Below are 13988 nucleotides of genomic sequence, written 5' to 3'. Positions count from 1 at the left end.
GACTTAGGTTCAAGTTATAATTCTGTCACTAGTCCACTGCTTTTAAAGGTCTTTTCAACCTAACTCCTTACTACTCTTCCAGTCTTCTTACCCTTTACCCACCAATCCAATGACATTGGCCTCCTCTTTGTCACTCACAAATGATACCCCAATTTCTTCACTAGCTCTATCTCTCAAACTAGAATGCTTTCCCTACTCACCCCTGCCTCCTGGCTTCCCTGACTTTATTCAATACTCAGTTCAAACCTCACTTTCTGTAGGATTTTCCTTATTGCCCTCCTGTCTTCCCTCCCCTCCCCCCAACTCATACCTTCCCTCTGAGAATACTGCTAATTTACCTTGTACATATATTGTACTTACATAGTTGTTTGCATACTCTCTCCTCCTTGTGTGAGCTCCTTGAGAGCAGGAACTGGATTTCTGCTTTTATTAGCATAGTACCTTGCACATAGTAGATGCATAATAAATAATTGTTATCTGACTGTATGAATTTGAGTAACTCACTTCAATTGTAAAAATAAAGGGAGTAGAATTAGATGACCTCTAAAGTTGCTTCTTCTATGAAGGGGTTGAAGGGGTACACTTATGTACAATATTTGGCAGCATGAGGTCCTAGGTGATGAGCTGAAAGAAAGGAGAACAATGGCACAGAGTTGGGAAAAGCTAGAGTAAAAATGGCAGAGAGAGAAACCGGGCAATAGGAAAGAATTTTATCTGAGCATCCCTAGCCTCTTGTTTGGGAAAGGCAGCATTAGAGATCTGAGGTTTACACGATCCTATTGAATAGACCTCTGAGAAATCCAGAATGCTAAATGCTGCTGCTGCTGCCCCAATGATGAGCTAGCTACAGATCTATGAATATGAAGTCACACCCCTTTTATTCCTGAAGATTTGGAGTAGGCAGTTTGGGAAAAGGGTGATAAGAGTGTTTTCTGTTTGAATTTATCCCTTACTCTTTACCTTATATTCTATTTGGAAGTCAACTGGCACTCAGGTACCTTGTCCAAGGCCTGTCAGTCCTTTTTCATTCTGTACCATCATTTGCTCCAGGGCCTGATGTGACAGTTTCGGTACAGAGGGAAGGATAGGGTAGCATTTCTGGTGACCACTATAATTTCTTTTCTCCATTCTCAGGAGAGTTGGAGTTATTCCACAGTGACCAAGCTCAGAATGACCACTCCCTGGGTCACAATACAGCTTGTGGATGAATGAGCATGATTAAATTTAAAATTTTATTTTACTTTTAATTATTATTTAAATATTATTTTAAATATTATTTAATATTTAATTATTTGATATGATAGTTATGATTTTGTTGTATCAGAAGCTGCTGATTTTCCTTAAAACAAATAACTGTTCATGGAGGCTTTGGAGAGGGCTTATGGGTTTCATCTGATGTGAGAAAAGAAGAGGTAGTGATATTTGACACTATGTGCATGGGTCTAAAATACCGTTGCTGTCCTTCCTCTTCCTTCTTCTTCCTTCTTTTTTTAAAAACACTTGAGAGAGTTCCTAATCATTCATTCTAGTCCATCAGGCCCTCTGTAAAGAGCACTGAGGCCTTTTGCCCATCATGTGGATAGATTGAGTACCTTTATTGCGGGTGACCTTAACTCTCACCTTTGTCTGTTGTGATCAGGACAGGCAAGCAGAGAGTTGAGACCAGACTGTGTGTGGCAATGGAGGTTGGGGCCTGAACCTGTACCTATGACAATCGGAACCTGTGCCAGGACCAGAATTGTGGAAGTAGCATGACCAGGAACAGGAGCAGGAGGCAGAACCAAAGCCGGGGAGTGGAGGGGGAATGAAACATTCAGAGCGCTGGGGATTGTTGACTATTGCTGGCCTCTTCCCCAACATGGTCTTTACCTTCCAGTTTAATCTGCAAGGGTCATGGAAACACCTATATACAGAAACCTAGCTCCCTTGGGGGAAGGAACTGTCTTTCTTATTAATTTTATCCCCAGTGCTTAGCATAGTGCCCAGCACACAGTAGGCACTTAATACATGTTTTTTGTTTGTTTTTGGTGAGGCAATAGGGGTTAAGTGACTTGCCCAGGATCACACAGCTAGTAAGTGTCAAGTATCTGAGGCTGGATTTGAATTCAGGTCCTCCTGACTCCAGAGCCAGTACTCTATCCACTGCACTACCTAGCTGCCCCCTAATAAATGTTTATTGCATTGGATTGGCCCTCCTCATTCCCCCCTTTTCTCTCTTCATGATACCCTGCAATAGGTGTTATGACACACTCCCCAGGCACTCCAAGGAAGTGGGAGATATTGGGGGAGGCACTTGTCAAATTTTTTTGCCCTTTTACTTTACTATGGTCAATCAACCATGTAGTCATAGGAAAATTGATGATGCATGTCACATAAATATAGGGGGCCAAATTAAATCCCATGTCACTGTACATGGGAGTAAAATGAAAGAAGACTGGAAAACTAGGAGGGGGCTGGTTTATGAAGGGATTTAAAATCCAAACAGAGGATTTTATATTTAATCTTGGAGATTACAGGGAGCCACTGGAATTTATTGAATGGGGGTGGGGAGGTGGAAGTGGCCAGACTTGTGCTTTAGGAAGATTCAATGTTATCAGAAAGATAACTTTTAATATTTCATCAAATGCCTTGAGGAATCCCAAACATACCATGTCCATAGCATTATGAATATTTTAATCTTGGCAAAGTGATCACAAGTGTAGGCTCTATTGAATTCATTGGAGACATGGGTGTACATGGATTTGCAAATATAAATTCCACACAATTTGCAGCATTCATCCTGAACTTAGCCAGAGGTGTGCTGGAATCAGCTCAAACTGGTTCACAAGAGCAAAGGTTAAATTTTCTATGGGGGCATTTCCAAGTTAGAAATCAGCAAATGCTACAAATCAAGGCTTGATTTGTTGCTTTGTTGACTATCTAGACTTAAGAAAATGATGGAGAAAATGTTAGTAATGTAGATTAAACTTAAACTGATGTCTGAAAAATAAGCAAAAAAATAAAATTATATACTGTTTGCAATTTTTTGAGAGGCAATTGTTAAACATTTACCAGCACACCATTGAACTCAGCATACCCTTTGGGATCCAGTGGCTTAGATAATCTCTGAGATCCCTTCTAGCTCAAAACCTGTATTATTCTTTCACATCTACTTACTGCATTTGTTAGGTTCTCCAGTTCTCTCTCTCATGCATGTGTGTGTGTGTATATGAGAGAGAGAAAGAGAGACAGACAGAGAGACAGAGAGAGACAGAGAGAGAGAGAGGAAGTGTGGTATAGCCAATTAGCAACAAAAATCTTAGAGGAAAAGAATCTCCAATGGGGTTGGGGGGAAGGATCCAAAAAAAGCCCTCCTACAGAAGACAGGATTTGAACTGAGTCTCAAAGGGAGTTAAGAGTCAGAAGTAAGGAAAGAGCTTTCTAGGAATAGAGGACAAAAAAATGCGCAGTCAGGAAATTGAGTATTGTGTATGAGGAGCAACAAGCAGGTCAGTGTGGCTTCATCACAGAGTGCATAGAAGAGATTAAAGTGTAAGAAGATTGGAAAGGTAGGATGGAGCTAGGTTTTGAAGGGCTTTACATGCCAAATAAAGTTGCTTCATGTGAATAGTGCTTAGGGAGTTCAGTGAACTGCAAGCTTAATGTGAATCAGCAGTGTGATGAGGAAGCTGCAAAAAGATAACATTCAAAGTGACAAGGGAGAGAATTTGGAATGTGTCCCGAGTAAGATAGATGATCATGGTAGAAAGAGGACTTGAAACTAGGCTGTGTTGGGGTTGATTAGAAGAACTAAGAGTCCTCATCCTGAAGAAGGGAAAACTTAGAGGCTTCTTTTGGATACTTGGAAAGTTGCCTAATAGAAGGAGGAGAGCATAAAGAAATAACTTCCTAATTCTATTTAGCAAACATGAATTAATTACTGGATGCAAGTCCCCATGCTTCTGAACAGTTAAATGCAATAGGCTGCCTAGAAAGGAAGTAAATTTGCATCCATGAGCTATCTTATAGCCAAGTTAGAGGATCATTTCTCAGGGAATTTGTAGATAGTCTATATGTTTTGGACAGGGATTGGGTTAGTGTTATTGTGGCAGATAGGTTGCACAGTGGATAGAGTTCTGAGCCTGGTGTCAGGAAGACCTGAATTCAAATCCAAGCTTCAGATACTCACTAGCTGTGTGACCCTGGGCAAGTCACTTAACCCTGTCTGCCTCAGTTTCCTCATCTGTAAAATGAGCTGGAGAAGGAAATGGCAAACCACTTCAGTATCTTTGCCAAGAAAACCCCAAATGGGGTCATAAAGATTTAGACATGACTGAAATGACTCAACAACAAAGTTGTTAGAGAAGCATATGTTGAACTACTTTTATAGCAAGTATCATGAAAGGTAATACTAGCCAGGAAGTTTAAGAAAGGACTGATCTGATGTCTTTAGGCAATTTTGAATAAATAAGGTCCAGACATTCTCCAGAGTGTGGTGGCTATGTTATCTAGATCTCAAGAAGAGAATTTTCACTGATGTGAATGTTTTTTTTTCTCTCTCCTACCTAATCTGAAAGGAGACTCTAGAAGGTTTTTGGATCTGCTTGTCCATTTTTAGCATATCCCATGTCTCATGTCAACATAATACTATGCCTGGTGAAAGGAGATCAATTTTCTGATATGTAGTAAATCTGTCATGTATGAACTGATGCAGAGTGAAATAAGCAGAGCCAGGAGAACAATTTCTACACCAGGAATAACATTGTAAAGACAAACAATTTGGAAAGACTTAAGAACTAATCAACACAATGACCAACCATGATTTCAGAGGACTTGTCATGAAACATGCTACCCATTTCCTGACAGAAGTGATGGGCTCAAGGTATAAATTGAGATATGGGTTTTTTTTGGACATGGCTAATGTGGACATTTGTTTTACTTGAGTATGAATATTCATTACCATAGTTTTATCTTTATTTTTTAAATGAGAGGTAGGAGTGAAGGAAATGGATTTTTGTCATGAAAAAATAAATTTAAAAAAGACAGCACAATAGCTTTGATTATAAAACCATTTTGGAACATTCTAGGCTACACTTCTGAAAAGACAAATGTGATTATCTGATCTATTTCTTCAAGGGCTTATGAGAGAACCTAGAGAAACAACATGTTAGATGAAATGATTCTTGAGAACCGTTAATTCTACTTGTATTAAGCATGCATTGAAGATAGAATGTGAAAGGTAAATCCTCTGTACTTGCATAAGATGGATGGAAAGTTGAAGGGTGAATGTATAAGAATCAGTCAGCAAGAAATTTTGGATCGGGCACCATATGAGACAGTGAGAAGCTGAGGATGTCATGAAAGAGGGGTAGTACCCAGTGAAGATTGCCATAGATATGCTGATAGAATATGGAAGTGAGGCCAGGAATGGATTGAAGCAAGGAAATTGCTCCTGACTGCTGGTGCTTTGCTGATAGAGATGCTGGAGAGAGCCAACCACCAGAAGTATTCAGATACACCAGAGGATGGGGCAGCTAGGTGGCGCAGTGGATAGAGCCCCGGCCCTGGAGTCAGGAGTACCTGAGTTCAAATCCGGCCTTAGACACTTAACACTTACTAGCTGTGTGACCCTGGGCAAGTCACTTAACCCCAATTGCCTCACCAAAAAAACAAAAAACAAACCAAAAAAACAGATACACCAGAGGATGAGAGGTGCTGGCAAAAATACTTCACCATCTAAATCAAAGCTTCTTAAACTTGGGGTCACGACACCACATGGGGTTTCATAGCTGAATATGGGAGTCGCAAAAACATGGCAGTGAATGTTTGATTTGTATACCTCTTTTATATACCTATATACCTGGGGTCACCGAAAAAATTTCTTGGGCAAAGAGGGGTCATAAGTGAAAAAAGTTTAAGAAGCCCTGCTCTAAATGACCCACAATTCCACTTGTGATACAGGGACTTAATTAAGTAGTTTTATGAGTTTGAGAAGACTGAGCCAAATATTTTGGGGGAATGGGAAGGGATTTCCTAATTGCTTTGCTAAAGGCTATATGCATTGGACATTCCATCTTGTACCTTCTATGCCTTTGAACAGGCAACTCTTCTATGCCTGAAATTCACTTTTACTTCACCTCCATCTTTTATAATTCCTGGCTTCCTTCAGGGGTCAGTTCATATGCCACCTCCTATAACAAGCCCTTCCTAATCCACCTAGTTATTAGTGTTCTCTCCTTCCTTATGTAATCATGTAATACTTGTATGTTTATATGTTATTTCTGTATTATAGAATGTAAGCTCTTTGAGGACAGGAACTGTTTTTCAGTTTGTTTTTGTCCCAAACATAGTATTCTGGATGAATTTGATTTTTAATAAATGATTATTGGATTAGATTATATGATCATCATTATTACCTTAAGCAAACCTGGCCTATGCTTAATAATAATAGTGAATAGATAACATATATGCTTTGTGTGTGTGTGTCTGTGTGTATGTGTATATGGATGTCTCTCTCTCTATCTATGTAGACACATATGTCTCTCTCTATATATCTATGTAGACATATATGTATATAGATATACATATCTATATGTGATCTATCATCTATCTATATCTCTATCTATCTATAGCTATACATATGCCCACATTGTTCTTATTGTGAAATAATTTTTTTTATTATTATTACTTTTTACAGATGACGAAGCTAATGCTAAGAGAGGTTGAATGACTTGCCTAGGGTCATATAGCTAGTAAATGAGTCAGGATTCAAATTGAGGTTCTAAGTCAAGCACTCTTTATCATACACATTTAAAAGCAAGTGTGCTTGCCAGGGAGCTAAGGGTCCTTTGAGAAATATGAGTCAGATGCTAAAATTTCTACCAAGTCCCAGTAGGGGGCAGGGCATTATCTATCAAAATCATTATTAGAAACACCTGAAATGAAACCTGGTTCATTATATTAAGGGCTGTTTCATATTTGGGAGGATGACTGATTTTTTTGGTGGATGAGGTCCATGAATAAGGAAAGACTCTTGTAAACACCAAAGCAGGAATGAGTCTAGGAAGCATTGCACAATTATGACTTAGGGGCCAATAGAAATCATGTCGGGTCAGTTATTGAAGGCCTCGAGGCTATTGATTGTGGAGGTGTCTATGGACTGTGATGAGGTCACTGATGAAAAATTGAATAGACCTTGCTGTGAGCTCTTTGAGGAGGGTGTAAGGAACCAGGAAAACTATTCAGGAAGAACGATACTGCTCCTGTCTTGGGTGAGCTTGATGGGAACATAAAGCTTTACCAGATACACAGAATGATATCGGGAAATGTTCAGTATTTGGAAATTAGCTACTAAACCTAATTCTGGCAGGGACTTAGTAAACATGAAATGCTTAATAGAGTAGGAAGAATAAGCTAGGAAGAAAATGGCAAGGGACTGTAGCATCCTGTCATTCCATCCCTCCACTACGCTTCTGAGGAGCCAGAGGCGATTATGGTCCCACACTCTCCCAGGACTGTCTCCTGTTATACAATTCTGGTACACTTAAGGCTTAAACTAAACCCAGTTCTAGTTAGAATGCTGGCCTGGAGTCAGGAAGAGCTGAATTCAAATCCTGCTGTGCAACTCTGAGTAAGTCTGCCTCAGTTTCCTCTACTATAAAATGGGGATAATAATAGCACCTACTTTCTAGGATTGTTGTGAGGATCAAATGAGGTGATATAGATAAAACCCTTAGCAGAGTATCTGGCATATAGAAGAAGCTTAATAGATAACTTATTCCTTCCTCTCCCCGTCTCCTCAGCGAGCTTTCTGAAGCAGTAAAATTATAATGCGTCCTTCATCTGGAAAAGGCCTTACTGGTAATTTTTTAGAAAGCCCATCTGGTCCATGCTCCCTAATTCCATCAGCCCATTGGTGATGTGACAACAGTTATCAGGGCCAACAACCCCCTCTTCCCCCAAAACCCCTTTTTAAACCAGGTCCCCTTTGGATTTTTACCTTCCGAGAGAGCACATTTCACACTATTCATCCATAGCTTGCTGTCCTTTGGGACTGTGTTGGCAAGGAAGGTTACATGTGACTCTGTCCCTGATTGGATTATTGTACTCTCCTGTACTATACTTGGACGTGAACAGCAATAGACCCTTTTAATCCAACCCAGTGTTGCTTCATGTTGTCAACTAAATTCTGTCACAACCTTGCAGGACAGCCTCATTCTTCCTAAAACTAGTTCAGTTAGGTAGTGTAGTGGATAGAGCACTGGAATCCAACCTCAGGAACCTCATGACTCTGGGAAAGTCACTTAACCTCTATCTGCCTCAGTTTCTTCAACTGTAAATTGGAGACAAAAATAGTACCTATTTCCCAGGGTTATTATGAGGATAAAATTAAATAATGTTTGTAAGGCAGTTTGCAAACTTTAAAGCACTATATAAGTGCTAGCTATTATTATTTCAAATATCAACCCTATAGTTAACCTGTTGAATATCACACTATTCTTGAGCACCTTGCCCTTTATTTGACTTGCCAAACTTCAACTCTAGGTTATTCCCACCATCCATCTCCTCTGTCCCTATGTAGGTGCTACTGGACATAACTGAAGTAAATCAAGCAAACCATGACTAGACCAATCAATAAGTCATTCAATGGGTATTTATTAAATTCTCACTCTGCTAAGCACTAGGGATACAAAGAAAAGATCCAAAAGATTTTACATAATCATGCCCCATCTGGGCCCTGATTGTAGTGCAATGCATAGAGTATTGGATCTGGAATCATGAAGACCTGAGTTCAGATCTTGCTTTAGACATTTATTATCTGTGTGACCTTGGTCAAGTCATCTGACCTCTCAATCTCAATTTTCTCATGGGTAAAATGGGGGTAATAATAGTACTTACCTCATAGAGTTGTTGTGAAGATCAAATGTGATATATATATATATATATATGTATATATATATAATACTTTACAAACCTTAAAGCATTATATAAATGCTAGTTATATTATATAAATACTAGCTATTATTGCATCAATGTAATGCTTTTATTCCTTCCTAATTGATTCTCTATCCCACTTTCCTTAGAAGCTTTTTCAGAAAACTGAATGGTGTGGGAGTGATAGAATGTCTTCTCCTTGACCATTACAATTTTAAATAAACCTGTTCCAAGTTTAATGTCATTGTTTGCTTGCAGGGAAGCTGAGAATCATTTGACAGACGTGGGCTAATTTAATATATTTTATATAGAATCTCTCTATGGGTGCCACGGGCCATCAAGAGAATTATTATTAGAGAAAAACCCAAGAAATTGAATCTGGCCTATTGAGATGGAGGTCAGAGTTACACATGGCCTTCATCTTATTCTATCATTCTTTGAAAATCCATATGAATATTCTCATGTCTTTACTTGATACATTTAATGACCTAGGGTGTTTCATTATCTTTTCCTACTAACATAATAAAGGGTTTTCATATATCTGATTTGGGTTCTTTTTTCCCCATAATTTGTGAATCTTCTGTGTGACCTTTTTTACTCCTAGGCATAAGGAATGGACTTTTCCCACAGAAAAAAAAAATAACAATTGTTTACTTCAAACACAAGTAAAACTTATGTGTGATTGAAAATGCGACCTGATCTCATTTCCTTCATCCTTAATTTGAAGGTTGAACTGAATAAATGCTAAGGTTCTCTCTAATCCTAAAAAAATCCCCTGTGATTCTGTGATTTTATTCCATAGAGCTGACTATTAATATTGCCACTCTTGAATAGGCATTCTCCTTATTTTCTTAATTCTTTTGCCAGTACTACAATTCTCCCAGTTCCCCAAACTCATTTGACTACTATGTGCCTCTTACCTTCCACTTATTCCCAATCCTATACAATCTAACATCTGTTCTCTCCTTTTAATTCCCTCTGCCACTTCCCTAGTTCAGGCTCATATTATACTTCAATTGGACTATTGCTATTGCTACCTAACTTTTCTCACCCTAGTCTCTTCCTTTTCTCATTCAGCCTACATATCCTTGCCAAGTTTAGCTTCTCAAAATGTAGTTCTGTTTGGTTCCCTCTTTCTTTGAAAACTTTTAATTTGTACCCACTGCTTAGTAAACAATTTTTCAAAAAGTGGTGTATACTCTCTGGCAGTCATTGTCATGACATGGTAACCCCCCCAAAAAAACCCAAGAAAAAACACCCCAACTTGTGATCTTTGTTGTTTAGTGGTTTTTCAGTGAAGTCTGACTCTTCATTAGCCAGTTTGGGGTTTTGTAAGTAAAGAGACTGAAGTGGTTTGCCATTTCCTTCTCCAGCTCACTTTATGGCTGAGAAAACTGTGGCAAAAAGGGTCAAATGACTTGCTCATGTTCACACGGGTAGTAAGTGTCTGAGACCAGATTTGAACTCAAGTCTTCCTGACTCCAGGCCTAGTAATCTCTCCACTGAGCCACCTAGTCACTCATGTGGTCTTGATCTGCATTGAAAAAAGCATAGCCTCTTTGAATGTGGAGGTGATAACAGTTCTACTATATTCTATACTACTCCAAGTATAGCTGGAGTATTGTGTTCAATTCTAGGAATCAAAGTTTAAGAAGAATGTTGATAGGATGGATATCTTCCAGAAGAGAGCAACCAAAGTATTGGAGTTGAGTTCATATCAAATGAGGATAAATTGACAGAATTAGGGTATGGTGTGTGTTGGCACTGTGGGGGTTGGGGAGATTCCTCATCAGTATAAGGATCACTTCCAGCAAGACTGATCACTTCTCTGTAAGTAACAGTCTTCACAAGTCTGAAGCTTTGGGATTTTAACCCAAGTCATCCTGACTCTATATTCAGTGTTCTATTTACCATACCACATATATAGAATAGAATTCTATTTACTATTTAAAATATTAATATCTTTATAGCTTTTGATTTCAATAATTGCCATTAAACATATTACAGAATCACTGGATCTCCACGTTGGAAAGAACCTCAAAAATCAAGTTTAACCCATCACAAAACAATAAACTCTTTATAGAGTTAGTTAATCAACAAACAATTATTAAGTACTTATTATGTTCTAAGCACTGTACAAAGTACAAGGGATAATACTGAGGCAAAAGACACCCTGCGATCTCAAGAAGTTTACAATCTAATGGGGGAAACAACAAGCAAACAAATGCGTACAAACAAGCTATGAGCAAGATAAATAGGAAATGATTTAAAGAGTGTAAGCTCTAGAATTTAGAGGAGTTGGGATAGGCCTCCTGTAGAAGATGGGATTTTAGTTGGGACTTAAAGAAAGCCAGTAGGTGGAGATGAGGAGGGAGAGCATTCTAGGCCCAGACAGCCAGAGAAAATGTCCTAGCCAAGAGATGGAGTGTCTTGTTCAGGGAACAGCAAGGAGGCCAATGTCACTGGATTAAAGAGAGATCAAGGTAATGAAAGGCTTTGAATGCCAAGCATGGTTTTTTTTTTTTGGACCTGGAGGTGATGGAGAGCCATGGGAGTTTATTGAATAGAGAGTTGAGATGGTCAGATTCATGATTTAGAGAAAATCACTTTGGTGGCTTAATGGAAGATTGGAGTAGAGAGAGACTCAAGGGAAGCAGACCCATCAGTAGGCTATTGCAATAATTTGGGTGTGAGGTGATGAGGTCCTGTGCCAGAGTGGTCCCAAAATGGTCATCTACCCTCTGCTTGAAAGTGAACTGATTACCACCTGAGGCAATTTATTCTCATTTGAGCTTTGTTAGTAAGATGTCTCCCCTATTGAGTTACAATAAACTCTTTATTGTTCATCCATTGTCACAACTTTCAGAGACCAAACAAAACAATTCTCATCCCTCTTCCATGTGGCAAACTTTCAAATACTTGATGACTGTAATCAGTGTAAACCAATCAAAGACCTCCAAGCACCAAATACTAGATGACCATTGGTCAGGGAAGTTGTGGAGGGGACTCCTGCTCAGGTACAGAGAGAACAAAATGATCTCTGAGGTCCCTTGAGTAGAACTCAGGCTTATTTATTCCTCTTCTTTCCCCTAAAGCATTTTCTCCTCACTTGTGTCCCTTAAAACCTCTGATCTCCCAATGCATCATGGTCTTTCCCAGAGAGTACCCAAAAAATCAGGTGTGCCGCATTTTATATTTTCATAAATTAATTATCAGCTCAGGTTTCAGATATAAATTGGAAGCCTACATTTCTAAAATAATCTATTTGTGCTAGAATCAATATCCAAGCTCCTGCTCCTATCTCAGTTAGGCTAGTCTATCCATAAAAGGTATTAAGACTATCCTTGGTGATGGGTTGGTTCAGGGGACCCAAATCTCAGGCTGTTGATATAATTTCCTACTTACCTGAGTACGAACCAGCCATAAGGAGCTCTAGGTGGGTACTCTGATGCTTAGTTGGTGGATCACCACAGGCAATTCAGGAAAGGGAGCTTTTCTCAGCTGAATCAATTCAAGGTGTCCTCAATGCCTATCCTAGTTGAATATGTTCCTGTTATGGCTAAGTACATCTATGTTAACCATTGAATCTAAACTACTAGGGGACTGGACTGAGTCAGGCCTATCCCAGAACACCATTTCACAGAATAAGACATAAAAAAAGTCCATGATGAAGAGAGAGGAGCAGCTTCAACAGACAAGTCCAACTTAAGGGAAATTGTTGAACAAAGCCCTCATTGAGGGGGAAGCTAGGTAATACAATGGATAGAGCACCAGATTCAGGAGTACCTGAGTTCAAATCCAGTCTCAGACACTTGACACTTACTAGCTGTGTGACCTTGGGCAAGTCACTTACCCCTCATTGCCCCGCAAAAAAAAAAACAACAATCATTAAAGCCCTAACTGAGCTTCATTAACAGCTATTCTGAAAGTCTTTACAACATTGAACTTTTCTTTAAACACATCTACAGCTGAGCTTCCTTTAGGTTCAGGCCTGGGAATTTCATTTTTTCTGTAGCTAGTTGTAGTTATCCTCTGTTCTTCCCCAGTAAGAAGTTGGACACCTTTCAACCTGAACGGCTCATCTCTGGGTGTCATATCTTTTATCATTTTAATAATGTCCATTGGGTTTTCTTGGCAAAGATACTGGAGTAGTTTTCCATTTCCTTTTCCAGTGGATTACCTTTTGTCAGAACTCTCCACAGTGACCTATCCATCTTGGGTAACCCTGCACAGCATAGTTCATAGTCTTCATGAAATGGAAGTGATACAGAGTTTTGAGGGATTAGTTCTGGTAGACAGAATGCCTGAAGAAGTATGGGATGAGATATGCAATATTGTACTGGAGGCAAAGACAACAACAGAAAACATCCCAAAGAAAAACAAGAGTGAGAAAGCAAAATGGCTGTGTGATGACCCTTTACAAACACTTGAGGAAAGAATGAAAGGGAACAGTAAAGAGAAAGGGAAAAATATACCCAACTGAATGCAGAATTTCAGAGAATAGCAAGGAGCTATAAAAAAGGTTTTCTTAAAGCAATAGTCTGGAAAAGACAAAAGATCTCTTCAAGAAAATTAGAGATATCAAGATAATTTTTCATTAAAATTGGGCATGATAAAAAGCAAAAATTGTTGAGACTTAACAGAAGTAGAAGAAATTAAAAGGGGGTGAGAAGAGGGGCAGAGCCAAGATGTTGGAGAAAAGGTTGTGACTTTCAGAACTCCCCACACCATCCTTTCACATACCTCCAAACAATGTCATAAAACAATTCCTGGAGCAGCAGAACACACAAAAGAACAGAGTGGGATTATTTTCCAGACAAAGGCAGCTTAAAAGGGTGACAGAGAAGGATTGTTGCACTGGGGTAAGAGCTGCACCATGCAGATCCAGCCTCAGGCAGGCCATGCTACCAGAGCTTTGGAATCATCAGTATCAGCAGCTGCTTCTGGAAGTCAGTTCATGGACTGGTGAGGGGGTCTAGTGGTTGACCAGGGGGAGATAGAAGGGGTCTATTTTGGTGCTGAGTCAGAGAGCTGTTATGTTGCCTGTGTTCAGAACCAGGAATCAGATTTGAGTG

Source organism: Dromiciops gliroides, chromosome 2 (assembly GCF_019393635.1).
Source record: "Dromiciops gliroides isolate mDroGli1 chromosome 2, mDroGli1.pri, whole genome shotgun sequence".
Taxonomy (NCBI): domain Eukaryota; kingdom Metazoa; phylum Chordata; class Mammalia; order Microbiotheria; family Microbiotheriidae; genus Dromiciops; species Dromiciops gliroides.
This window is presented reverse-complemented; position numbering follows the sequence as displayed.